Source organism: Pseudophryne corroboree, chromosome 3, assembly GCF_028390025.1.
Source record: "Pseudophryne corroboree isolate aPseCor3 chromosome 3, aPseCor3.hap2, whole genome shotgun sequence".
Taxonomy (NCBI): Eukaryota; Metazoa; Chordata; class Amphibia; order Anura; family Myobatrachidae; genus Pseudophryne; species Pseudophryne corroboree.
In genome coordinates, this window is record NC_086446.1 from 434,412,959 (window position 1) to 434,425,840 (window position 12,882).

The 12,882-nt window shown below is 46.0% G+C and overlaps 2 long non-coding RNA genes across 2 annotated transcripts in view; one reads left to right on the forward strand and one right to left on the reverse strand.

Moving 5' to 3' along the window:
• The window catches only part of LOC135055866 (uncharacterized), a 205,399-nt gene that overhangs the window by 102,530 nt on the left and 89,987 nt on the right, over nt 1-12,882 (reverse strand). The gene's annotated exons all lie outside the window — the stretch shown is intronic.
• LOC135055868 (uncharacterized) overlaps nt 1-12,882 on the forward strand; it is a 115,457-nt gene that overhangs the window by 102,197 nt on the left and 378 nt on the right. The window lies entirely within an intron of this gene.

The following is a 12,882-nucleotide window of genomic DNA, read 5'->3' on the forward strand; positions in this document are numbered from 1 at the left end:
AGCCTATGTTAAACGGTGGTCCCTACCCACCGAGAGACTTCCTTCGTCCTTTTCCTTAACTGCTGTGGATGGCAGTAAAATTTTTGATACAGTTATTTCTCTAAGGACTCTACCAGTTCGTCTGAGAGTGGGAGTTCTTCATTCCGAACTTATTTCATTTTTAGTGATTCCAAGAGCCACACATCCTGTGGTCCTGGGCCTTCCATGGCTCCGTCTTCACAATCCTACAATTGATTGGACGACTACGCAAATCCTGGCATGGGGTTCCTCCTGTACTAAGACATGTTTGTTTAAAGTGTTGCCTGTCTGTTCTTCCTCCCCCAGGTCGACTGATGTTCCACCTCCTCCATATCAAGATTTCACGGATGTGTTCAGTAAAGCTTCTGCTGATATCCTTCCTCCTCATAGAGAATGGGACTGCCCGATTGATCTCGTTCCAGGGAAGGTTCCACCTCGAGGCCGAACTTATCCGTTGTCTCTCCCCGAGACACATTCTATGGAGGAATACATTAAAGAGAACCTAGCAAAGGGGTTCATTCGACCTTCTTCTTCTCCAGCCGGCGCAGGCTTCTTTTTTGTAAAGAAGAAAGATGGTGGTCTGCGGCCGTGCATCGACTACAGAGGTTTGAACGACATTACCATCAAGAACCGCTATCCTTTACCCCTGATTACTGAGCTCTTTGACAGAGTTAGCGGAGCTACCATCTTTACAAAGCTGGACCTGAGAGGTGCATACAATCTCATCCGGATCCGTGAGGGTGACGAGTGGAAGACCGCATTTAACACCCGTGACGGACATTATGAGTACCTCGTCATGCCCTTCGGATTGAGCAATGCTCCAGCTGTCTTCCAGCATTTCGTCAATGAGATCTTCAGAGACATTCTATACCGTCATGTCGTGGTCTATCTAGATGATATCCTCATTTTTGCCAACGATTTAGAGGAACATCGTTTCTGGGTAAAGGAGGTTCTGTCCCGTCTCCGTGTCAATCATCTCTACTGCAAATTAGAGAAATGTGTCTTTGAAGTCAAGTCCATTCCGTTTCTAGGGTACATTGTGTCCGGTTCCGGACTAGAGATGGATCCTGAGAAACTACAAGCAATCCAGAATTGGCCGGTACCCTTAACCCTCAAAGGGGTCCAGAGGTTCTTAGGGTTCGCCAATTATTACCGAAAGTTTATACGAGACTTTTCCACCATTGTGGCGCCTATTACTGCTTTCACCAAGAAGGGTGCTAACCCGTCCAAGTGGTCTGAAGAAGCCATGCAAGCTTTTCATCTTTTAAAACAGAGGTTCATCTCTGCACCTGTCCTGAAACAGCCTGACATCGACTCTCCTTTCATCTTAGAGGTGGATGCCTCCTCCGTTGGAGTAGGAGCGGTGTTATCTCAGAGGGCTAAAGATGGTCATTTACATCCTTGCAGTTTCTTCTCACGGAAGTTCTCCCCAGCGGAGCGCAACTATGCCATTGGCGACCAGGAGTTGCTAGCCATCAAGCTCGCTCTAGAGGAGTGGAGATATCTGTTGGAGGGAGCTTCTCATTCAATCACCATCCTTACAGACCACAAGAACCTTCTATATCTAAAAGGCGCACAATGTCTCAACCCTCGTCAGGCCAGATGGGCACTTTTCTTTTCCAGGTTCGACTTTAAACTCCAGTTCTGTCCGGGCTCTCAGAATCGCAAGGCCGATGCCCTTTCCCGCTCATGGGAGCAAGAAAATGAGTCAGAGTCTTCAGACAAGCATCCTATTATAAATCCGTTGGCATTCTCCACGGTAGGGATGGACTCTACGCCCCCATCAGGGAAAAGTTTTGTGAAGCCGACACTAAGGAAGAAGCTCATGCATTGGGCCCATGCTTCCCGTTTTGCCGGACATACAGGTATCCAAAAAACCCTGGAGTTTATCTCTAGGTCCTATTGGTGGCCAACTCTGAAAAAGGACGTTTTGGAGTTTATTGCATCTTGCCCAAAGTGTGCTCAACATAAAGTATCCCGCCAGTCGCCTGCGGGGCAACTGGTTCCACTATCTGTTCCCCGTCGACCATGGACCCATTTGTCGATGGATTTTATTACAGATTTGCCCATGTGCAACAAGTTCAATACCATCTGGGTGGTAGTTGACCGGTTCACCAAGATGGCACACTTCATTCCTCTCACCGGTCTTCCGTCAGCTTCCAAGTTGGCTCAAGTATTCATACAAGAGATCTTCCGACTCCACGGTCTTCCAGAAGAAATTATCTCAGATCGAGGAGTTCAATTCACAGCCAAATTCTGGCGAAGTTTATGTCAAGTCCTCCAAGTCAAGTTAAAGTTTTCCACGGCTTACCATCCTCAGACCAATGGTCAAACTGAGAGGGTGAATCAGGACTTGGAGGCCTTCCTCCGCATCTATGTGTCCTCCTCTCAAGATGACTGGGTTCAATTACTTCCCTGGGCCGAGTTCTGTCATAACAACCAGTATCATTCTTCATCTTCCTCAACACCATTCTTCACCAACTTTGGATTCCACCCTAAAGTCCCTGAGTTCCAACCGCTTCCAGCAACTTCTGTTCCCGCAGTGGATATCACCTTGCATCAGTTTGCCAATATCTGGAAGAGCGTACGATCAGCTCTGCTCAAGGCATCGTTCAGGTACAAGAAGTTTGCGGATAAGAAGCGTCGAGCAGTTCCTGCTCTCAAGGTGGGTGATCGGGTATGGTTATCCACGAAGAATTTGAGGTTAAGAGTTCCCAGTATGAAGTTTGCACCTCGCTACATCGGTCCTTTTAAAATTGATCAAGTCATCAATCCTGTTGCTTACAGACTCCAGTTACCTCCCTTCTTAAAAATACCCAGGACATTCCATGTTTCCCTGTTGAAACCGCTAATCTTGAATCGGTTTCATTCCTCACTTCCACCAACTCCGAAAGTCCAAACTCAACGAGGCGTTGAGTATGAAGTGGCCAAGATCCTGGACTCACGTCACCGTTACGGTCAACTTCAGTATCTCATTGACTGGAAGGGCTATGGTCCTGAAGAACGCTCTTGGACCAATGCCTCTGACGTCCATGCTCCTGCCTTGGTCCGAAATTTCCACGCAAAGTTTCCTTTAAAGCCTAAGAAGTGTCCTGGGGCCACTCCTAAAGGGGGGGGTGCTGTCACGATCCGGGTATCTGGACGCCATTACTTACCCTTCAGATGCCTCCTAAGGCGGGCTCAGCGTTCCAGGACCGGATTCCGCTGTTCCTGAGTTTCCACATGCAGAGTGGTCTTTTCATCAGCCGCGGCCTCCGCTGTGCCCGCGTGGTTAAATGTGCATCTATCAGCCTGGCGTCTCCTGTCTCCGGTGGCCGGCGCCGCCATTACTGTTTCCCAGACCACATGGATTACAAACCAAACTTCCCTCCAAGTGTCTGCATGGGCGCAGCCATCTTGGATTCTGTCATCTGATCATTTCCACCAATCTGCTGTCTGTGTTGTTGATTTGCATAATTGCCTAGCCAACCCCTTCCTTGCTGCAGGTATAAGTAAGCTGTACCTGAGCAAGGAAGACGTCAGTGCTTTGGTTGTCAAACCTAGTTCCTGTTTGTCTCTCTTCTATGATTGTCTTCCAGGTTCCAGCTCCTGTCTCAAGACTTCCACCATAGAGACCCGCACCAGCATTCCACCTGCGGTGTAGCCTGACTCTCCAATCCATTGTGGATTCATCTGTTTCCAGCTACAACACTACCTGCTTCCAGCCTCAGCTTCCGGCAGAGTACAGCTTCCCTTAAAGGGCCGGTGTCCTTTCTACACTTTACCACTCTCCACCGGAATTATTATTTCTCCGCTCTCAAGTTCTACATTTCAGTTCACATTTCATCGCTCCCAAAGTTCATTTATTATTTAACTGGTTCCAGCCAGTATCCACTCCGTGCTAACAACAGTCTGGTTCCAGCCAGTATCCACAGCAGCTGTTTTACCTTCAGCAACCCAGCTCTACCTGGAACACCAGCTGGTACAATCCTGGGTTATCTCCATTGCTACAGCCGGGCCTGGTAAGGACTTTCCATCTAGAAGATCATAAGAACTATCTCACACTACCAGTGCCCTGTGGCTCCTGCCATGCTGTAGTACTCAGGAACTGTATTTATTCTTTGCTGACTTTTACGTTTTCTTTTATTGCTGCTGTGATGCGGAGTTGTCATAATAAACATCATTGACTTTTATCTAAGTTGTCGTGGTCACGCCTTCGGGCAGTTATTATTCATGTTACTTACATGTCCAGGGGTCTGATACAACCTCCCAGGTTCCGGTACATCTCAGCCCCTACAACTGAGGCTGCCTCCCGTCAGCTCAGGCCCTCAGTTGTGACACCTACAGAACCATCCCATATCCCACCTGCCGGCGGCCCTTTCCAGGTAATACAAATCGACTTCATTCAATTACCCCCATGTCGAAATTTGAAATATGTACTTGTTTGTATAGATGTTTTCTCGAATTGGGTCGAAGCTTTCCCAGCAGCTACAAATACCGCTATGTTTACAGCTAAGAAAATTGTGCAGGAATTTGTATGTAGATATGGTATCCCTAGACTCATTGAAAGTGATAGGGGTACCCATTTTACAGGTGATGTCTTTCAAGGAATGTGTAAGTTGATGGGAATTGATAGCAAGCTGCACACTCCGTACCGTCCACAGGCGAGCGCGAAGGTCGAAAGAGTGAACAGCACTATTAAAAATAAATTGAGTAAAGTAATGGCAGAGACAGGATTGACGTGGCCAGAAGCTTTACCCATTGTTTTGTATAGCATCAGAACCACTCCCAGGTCCCCTCTTAATCTGTCTCCTTTTGAAATCTTGTTTGGTCGACAACCGCATGTCATGATTAACCCTCAGGATGATTTGAAATGTAACAATGAAGTAACTGTAAAGTACTTGATTAACATGAGTAAGCAGTTGAGGAATCAAAATGATAATCTGAAGTTGATGATTCCTGATTTACCAGATAGTAATTGTCATGACATTGAACCTGGGGATTATGTAATGATACGAAATTTTCTACGCTCAGGTTGTCTTATTGATAGATGGGAAGGACCATACCAGGTCTTATTGACTAGCACCACAGCATTGAAGGTGGCTGAGAGAGAGACTTGGGTCCATTCATCCCACTGCAAAAAGGTTGCTGATCCAGAGAAGTCCCGTGATAAGGAACAGACGGTAGAGGTTGTATCACTGGAGTGTCTGTTCCAGGAGGACTGAGGCGGCACCTGAGCCTTGAAGACCGAAAGCAGTTGTCGACTCCCTTCTCCCTTTTATTGTTTTTCTCCACTTCCCATCCCCTCTTCCTTGAAATTTCTTTTTCCCCCTTCTCATTCTTCTCTATTTCCTCCTCAAAGATGGACTTGCCCCAAGAGACTGTGATCCGGATTTTGATGTTAACCATGATGTTGACCAGAGCAGTCTGTTCCGGCGAGAGTACCATAGAGGTCGAGAAAGGTTCTGGAATGGGTTCCGATTATGATGATGGAGGCGTAGTTTTCCAAGATCAACCAAACCAACAAGCAAAGGCGAGTATCAGAAAACGATCCGATAGAAGAAATTGTGATGGATTGTTAGCTGAAGAAAATTGTATCTGTAGGCTCTGTGATAATCTGGTTGAAGATGGATGCATAAAGAAATGCCAATCTAGTTTTAATATCCATATAGACCGGCATCCATTGAGTGACTATCACTCCTTAGTGGGTAACGTGTTAAACCAAACAGATTGTTGGGTATGCTCTCAAGTACCTCAGGGTCATAGCAAATCAGGGCTAGTACCATTTCCTTTAACGTTAGGGGAGGTACTTGAGCTAAGTGGTGGGAGACCGGTGGACCGGAGGTTTAACATCTCCAGCCCTCCTAGTTTGAAGCTCCACCAATACCATGTGGATAGGTCCCTCTTATGTTTCAATATCTCCAATCCCAGAAAACCGGGAAATTGGGAAGTGTCATGGAGCAACCTTACCATGACCTTCTCACACAGAGCAGATAGAATGCCTACAGATACAGAGCTGGTACGCCACATAGCCAGTAGAGGAAAATCTTTCCGGTATCGATACACCTTAGGAAATAGGATTACTAGAGTTGGAGAGGTATCACCAGGATACTGTGCACATATCGTACAAACTGAAACGTGCATTAGACAGATGGAAGAATTAGGGTCAGGAGATTTCACCTGGAAGGTTTGTAACATGGTCATGTCCTTCTCCGTCCCATATGTTCTCCCCGATGACGCATATTTCATATGCGGGAGAAAGGCGTACAAGTGGCTTGCCCCAAACTCTGAAGGATTGTGTTATATTGGAAAAGTATTGCCTGAAGTGATGACTGTTACACATGACAAAATGAAGGACATACACCGTGGTGCCCAAGCTCCTTATACTCACACTCATTACGAGCACCGAGTTAAAAGACAACTGTCAGAAAGGTTAGAGCACCCGGCCTCCGATATTATCCATGAATCCACCGGGATTCAGGTTCTGGTAGCGTTAGATTTCACTCGTACCGCTCGGGGAGTGATGAATTATAGATACATTTCCGCACTCGCCAATTTGTTAGATAATATCACTGAAATGTATGATGACACGTTTAGATACACTGGAAGAGAACTTCAAGCTTATAAAACAGAACTAGTTCAGCATAGGATGGTTCTTAATTATCTTACAGCAGTAACAGGCGGATATTGTGTTACATTAGCAACACAGTACGGCATAAAGTGTTGCACGTATATCACAAATAGCACAGAGGATCCGGTAGAGGTCATAGACCAAAAGATGGATGATATTCTCCAATTGAAGTGGGAATTTCGTCGAAAACACAATCTCACCCTTGCTGCTGTAGGTAATGAGCTGACTGGTTGGGTGTCATGGTTGAACCCGCGAAATTGGTTCTCCGGTTTGGGGGACTGGGCTCAAGGAGTCATAATGGATGTTGGAAAGTTTCTACTATGTATCTTGGGTGTCGTTATATCGATTGGATTGATATTTAGATGCGGGCAGGCTTTAATGAGGTGCAAACAAAGTACAAAAGTGATGAGCTTGAGGAGTGAGGAAACCGTAATTAACCTGGATTTGATTTATGACCCAATGATAGAAACCAGGATGTGATGAAAATGCGATTATACGGTCCGTTTCTTTCACCTGTTTTTCTGCTTTTCTCCAAGATACAAAGACCCCCTTGGACGAGGAAGCTGACGAGACGAGATGTATACAGACAACGGATTGACCAAAGAAGAAGATTTGACAACTTTAAATATGGACACTTGATGAACTTTGCCATGGATCCCCAGTTTCCCTAGTACTTTTAAACTCACGCTAGCCCAACATTTTTTTTGTAAATCTGATGGCTCAGACAAAGCTATTTGCTCATGCCCAAGGAGCAATACAGCGCAAAGAAGACGACTCTCAACAGATACCGAACACAACTTCGACGACAGATGTACATTTCCCTGACATAGAATATCATTGCATTTTCCATAAGTGTTCTTTATCTTCATCTCTACAACCCTCAGGTAATGACACACATAGACGATAGGGAATACAGGCACAGATATCAGCAACCACATACCTCCCCCATTCATGTATCATCAACTAAAATGTGCTCCCCATTTTGTTCAAAATCCGAAAAGAGCTCGGTAAAGTTTGACAGCCCATCCACAGACCTGTACCACAGGATAAGAAGGAATTCAAATGTATACTTCGCAATACCTCGAAGCTTGATTTACCACACGTACGGCACGATGATACATGACCCTCCAAACATGGATTCATACACACATGCTTCTGCTATCTCACTAGGTCATACCCTCTTCACACCTTCTCCTCTCTCCTCCCTTACCCAACCATGGAAATCAATTAACCCCTGACTTGCATTTTTCTCCTTAAATGTTTTGTGGCAGTTATTATTGACTGCCAAAGGGTGGACTGTCAAAGTCAGAAAAATGTCTCTATGCACGTTGCCATATTTGCACCGCACACTGGTCCGTGCTGCGCATGCGTACGCTCTCCCGTGAAGGCGCATACCCGCAATAGCGTGCACTCGCAGGCGCGGTATGCGTATTTACGGTAGAGTTTATGTAGTCGTAGCGTGCGACTCATTCGTTACATATTTTCACAATTAATGTAGTTTATAGATCATGGTCCCTTTGATAGTTTCTGAAAGTTTGGTTAATATAGAAGGTCCCTGAGCTAAGGAATCCCTCTTTGTATCGTACGAAGGGTCTAACAGGAATCATACAGCAGTGTTTGGTACCCATCGGAAGAGTATTTAATTAGCAATATTCCGGTGTTGGTTTGGAGCGTATTAATCGCTCGTGCGAATAGTTATGGACATAAGAAGTTTATGTCCATTTCTACTATTTACTCATACTCAGGTATGCGGCGGGAAACCTAGTTCCCCACCCACCTGAGCTGTTTGAAATCGTCACAGCCCACCTGTATGAATCAACCTATGACCTTTTGTTATGATGCAGGGCCGAATTCCGACGTCCAATGGACAATGGGATTGTAGGGACTGTAGGATTGCATTGTGTGTGGGGCATAAATAGGCAGGCCGACCACATCCAGCGCTCACTCTTCAACGGTTCTCATTGCTGAAAATCGGGTGCTGGATGTCCAGGCGCATGCGATCGTTTACCCTTGTGCGTAAGTTTCTCTCCGTTATCATTGTCTTTCTGTGAGCCAATTTCTCTCATCTCTCTCCGTCTCTCTCTCTCTCTCTTTCCCTTCTCTCTCTCTCTCGTATCTCCCCTAGACTAGTATTGTATTGTATTAGATAGTATTGTTTAGTTCTGTGGTTAGGAAGTCTCTGTTATATTGTAGTGTATCATTTGTACTGTTATCCCCTTTTTACAAGTATACTAGATATAATACAGTTAATAGGCTTTGGAACCTAAACCAGTATCTGAGTATTTTCTATAGTGTTAAGTGTTCACTTGAGCGTCGGTGACGCTCAAGCAGCTTTGTAGTTAGTCAGGTTACACAAGGTTGCACTTACACCCTGTATTCACATTAAGGTATTCTGTGTATTTCTTTGGTATAAGGTTTAGACATAAAGGTATAGCATTGTGAGCGTCTGCGCCGCTGGTGATCTCCTCGTGGTCTCGAGCGTCCGCTACGCCATAGCGAATCATTACTCTAGTCATAGCCAATAACGTGTCCTGTGATTGCTGGGCCGTGAGCGAACGTGACGCTTGAGCGTCTCGCCTACGGCTGAGCGATCGTTACGCAACTAGCGTACCATTACGGTACTTCTTAAGTAAACAGCGTACAGTGTTCTTAGCTTCATAAAGGGTTGTTTATACGACAAGGGAATTCTGTTTTGACAGCGTAAACGGAGAATCTCAGATGAAGCAGAGGTTACCCGGCCTGGCTCGTCGAAGATGCACCTGAATGTAGCTATAAAATCAGTATAGGAAGACAACAGGGTATCAGACTTCTCCCATAAAGGTGATGCCCAGTCAAGGGCTGAGCCACTGAGAAGAGAAATGATATAGGCAATTTTAGTACGGTCACTGGGGAAATTGCCAGGTTGTAGCTCAAAATGGATTTCACACTGGTTGAGAAATCCCCTGCAGAATTTTGGAGATCCGTCAAATTTTGCTGGCGTTGGAAGATGAAGACGTGGAGTAGAAATGGGCAAGGTGGGTGGGGTTACAGCTGGTGTCACTGTTGTGGACGCACCGGACATGCCAGGTCCACGGAGGGTCGTTTGAATCCCATCCAGTCGGGTAGAGAGATCCTGGAGACAGCGGATGATTTGGCCTTGTGCAGCCTCCTGATGTTCGAGTCTGGCTGCCAGTTCTTGCATCGGCCTGGCCGCTTGATCCTGGTCTCCGACTGGATTCATATGGTCAGTGCTTACTGTCACAACTGAGGGTTTTGGCTGACAGGAGGAAGCCTCAGTTGTAGGGGCTGGAATGAAATTAAACCTGGAGGGTTTAATCAGACCCTTGGACATGTAAGTGTAAGAGATTACCCGAAGGTGTGACCATGACAACCAGGTTAAAAGTCAATAAAAGGTTTTATTAACAGACTCCGTGTATAACAACAGTATTCACAGTTAATAAAAGCAAGTGGCATATAATACAGTTCCTGGATCACTTGTAACCGTAGAAGGTATCACAGAGCTCTGGTAGGTTAAGGAATAGATGTTAAAGTCCCTTGATGGATTAACCTTACCAGGCCTGGCTGTAGTAGTGAAGATAGCCGAGGAACACGCCAGTGGATGTAGTTGGTAACTTGAACAGACTGTTGTAGATACTGGATGGAACCAGCCAGATGGTAGAGACACGGAGTGGATGCTGAATGGAATCAGCCAGGTGATGAAGACACGGAGTGGATGCTGGATGGAACCAGACAGGTGATGAAGACACGGAGTGAATGCTGGATGGAACCAGACAGGTGATGAAGACACGGAGTGGATACTGTAAGATGCTAGGGAGCGTGGAAACAGGAGAGTAGTGTAGAGGTTACCGGTGGTAGTGGATACTGCTGGTAAGTAGGGATCCGCTGGAGTAACACCAGTACTTTGAAGAAAGTAAATACTGCTGAAAGCTGACCGCTGGAAGCAGATGATAATAGCTGGAAGCTGGAATAGCCACGGAGGGCTGCAGAGTCAGGCTGCACCGCAAGATGGAAGGCAGGTGCGGGTCTCGTAGTAGCTGCTGGAGACAGGAGCTGGAACCTGGAAAAACAACCACAGGGAAGAGACACTGGAACAAGGTTTGACATTCAAAGCACTGACCATTTCCTGGTTCAGGCACAGGATACTTATACCTGCTGCAGGGCAGGCATTGGCTGGCCAATCATGCAGGTTCACTGTGTAGCAGATTGGTGGAGACTGGACATGTGACTAAGGCAAACATGGCTGCGCCCATGTTAGTACTTGGAGGGAAAGCTGGTTTGGAAAACCATGTGGAATCATAACAGTAATGGCGGCGCCGGCCGCGGAGGACAGGAGACGCCAAACTGACAACTGCACCCTGAGACACATGGATGACATCGGAGGCCGCGGCAGGCATGGGGCACCACTCTGACAACCTGCATACTGTAACACAGGAGCGGCGGCGGAGGCCGCGGAGGACAGGAGACGCCATGCTAGATTCAAACATGGCGCCGCTGTGACAGCGTCTCAGAGTGACAGGAGGGATATGCATAGTGTGGACATCAGGAACACAGATGAGATCCGGCCCTGGAACGCTGAGCCAGCCTCAGAAGGCATCTGAAAGGCAAGTAATGGCGTCCAGATACCCGGATCGTGACACTGTGCTTGTGATACTGACTATGGGGGTCATTCCGAGTTGTTCGCTCATAAGCTGCTTTTAGCAGCATTGCACACGCTAGGCCTACGCCTACTGGGAGTGTATCTTAGCTTAGCAGATTTGCTAACGAAAGCTTCGCTAATTTTCTCGTAACGATTTCTGAGTAGCTTCAGACTTACTCAGCCATTGCGACCAGCTCAGTCCTTTTCGTTCCTGGTTTGACGTCACAAACACACCCAGCGTTTGCCCAACCACTCCCCCGTTTCTCCAGCCACTCCTACGTTTTGCAACTCGAACGCTTGCGTTTTTCCGCACACTCCCATAAAACGGCCAGTTTCTGCAAAGAAACACCCACTTCCTGTCAATCACACTACGATCAGCACAGCGATGAAAAAGCTTCGTTATGCCGTGAGTAAAATACCTAACTTTTGTGTAAAATAACTAAGCGCATGCGCTCTGCGAACCTTGCGCATGCGCAGTAAGCGACTAATCGCAGTATAGCGAAAATCGGCAACGAGCGAACAACTTGGAATGACCCCCAATGTGCGATTTTGGCTAAGTGTCAATTTTGACTATCTTTTCTATGAGATAGTCAAAATTGACTTGCCTGCACAGTCTATCTAGGCTTGCGATGCCGACCACGCGGGACTGCGCATCAGCATCGCATCAGGATTGCAAGGTGACTTTCACCTTGCATCTGCACTAACTTTTCTTACGATTTTAACTGTATAGTCAAAATCGTAAGAAAAAATCTCACCGTGTGTACACACCATAAGAGATGGTATATTCTAATACCATAGGCACATGAGGATAATTCCGGTACTAAAACTGCTTTGCTAGAGTGAAATCACTGTTCAAAGTCTCTCATAGACAAAAATTCCGGATTCAAGAAGCTAACAGTTCAAGATGTATTGATAATGCTGCATATATTAACACCAGGGCGATTTAAGATGTTTTAATACCTTTGGCCTGGAAAATATTCGCCTAGGAATTAGGGGTGGTGATCTCACGAACCTGCTCCTTAAACGAGAGAGCTATTGGACTTTCAAACTGGGAACACTATCACCTAATGCACAGGTTCTCAAACTCGGTCCTCAGGACCCCACACAGTGCATGTTTTGCAGGTCTCCTCACAGAATCACAAGTGAAATAATTAGCTCCACCTGTGGACCTTTTAAAATGTGTCAGTGAGTAATTAATACACCTGTGCACTTGCTGGGTTACCTGCAAAACAAGCACTGTGTGGGGTCCTGAGGACCGAGTTTGAGAACCACTGACCTAATGGACTGAATGAGAATATACATTTTGGGTCTGATTGCAAAGTTTGTATATATATATATATATATATATATATATAATGACTTCCCTCTCTCCCCTTTTTTCCCCTTGCTAATTACCAGTGACGCCTTGGACTTATTTTTCACATGACTTCCACACAACCTGTATACCTACCCTCCCCCCCCCTTTTTTCTTCTTTTTTCTTCACATAATACCTATTTTCAGTTATATCACAATATGTGGATTCAATTATTTTAAATGATGTTCACACTGGATGTGTTCATTTGATAAAAAGTTATGTCTTAATTCTCTTCACCAGCGCACACACATTTCTGATTATAT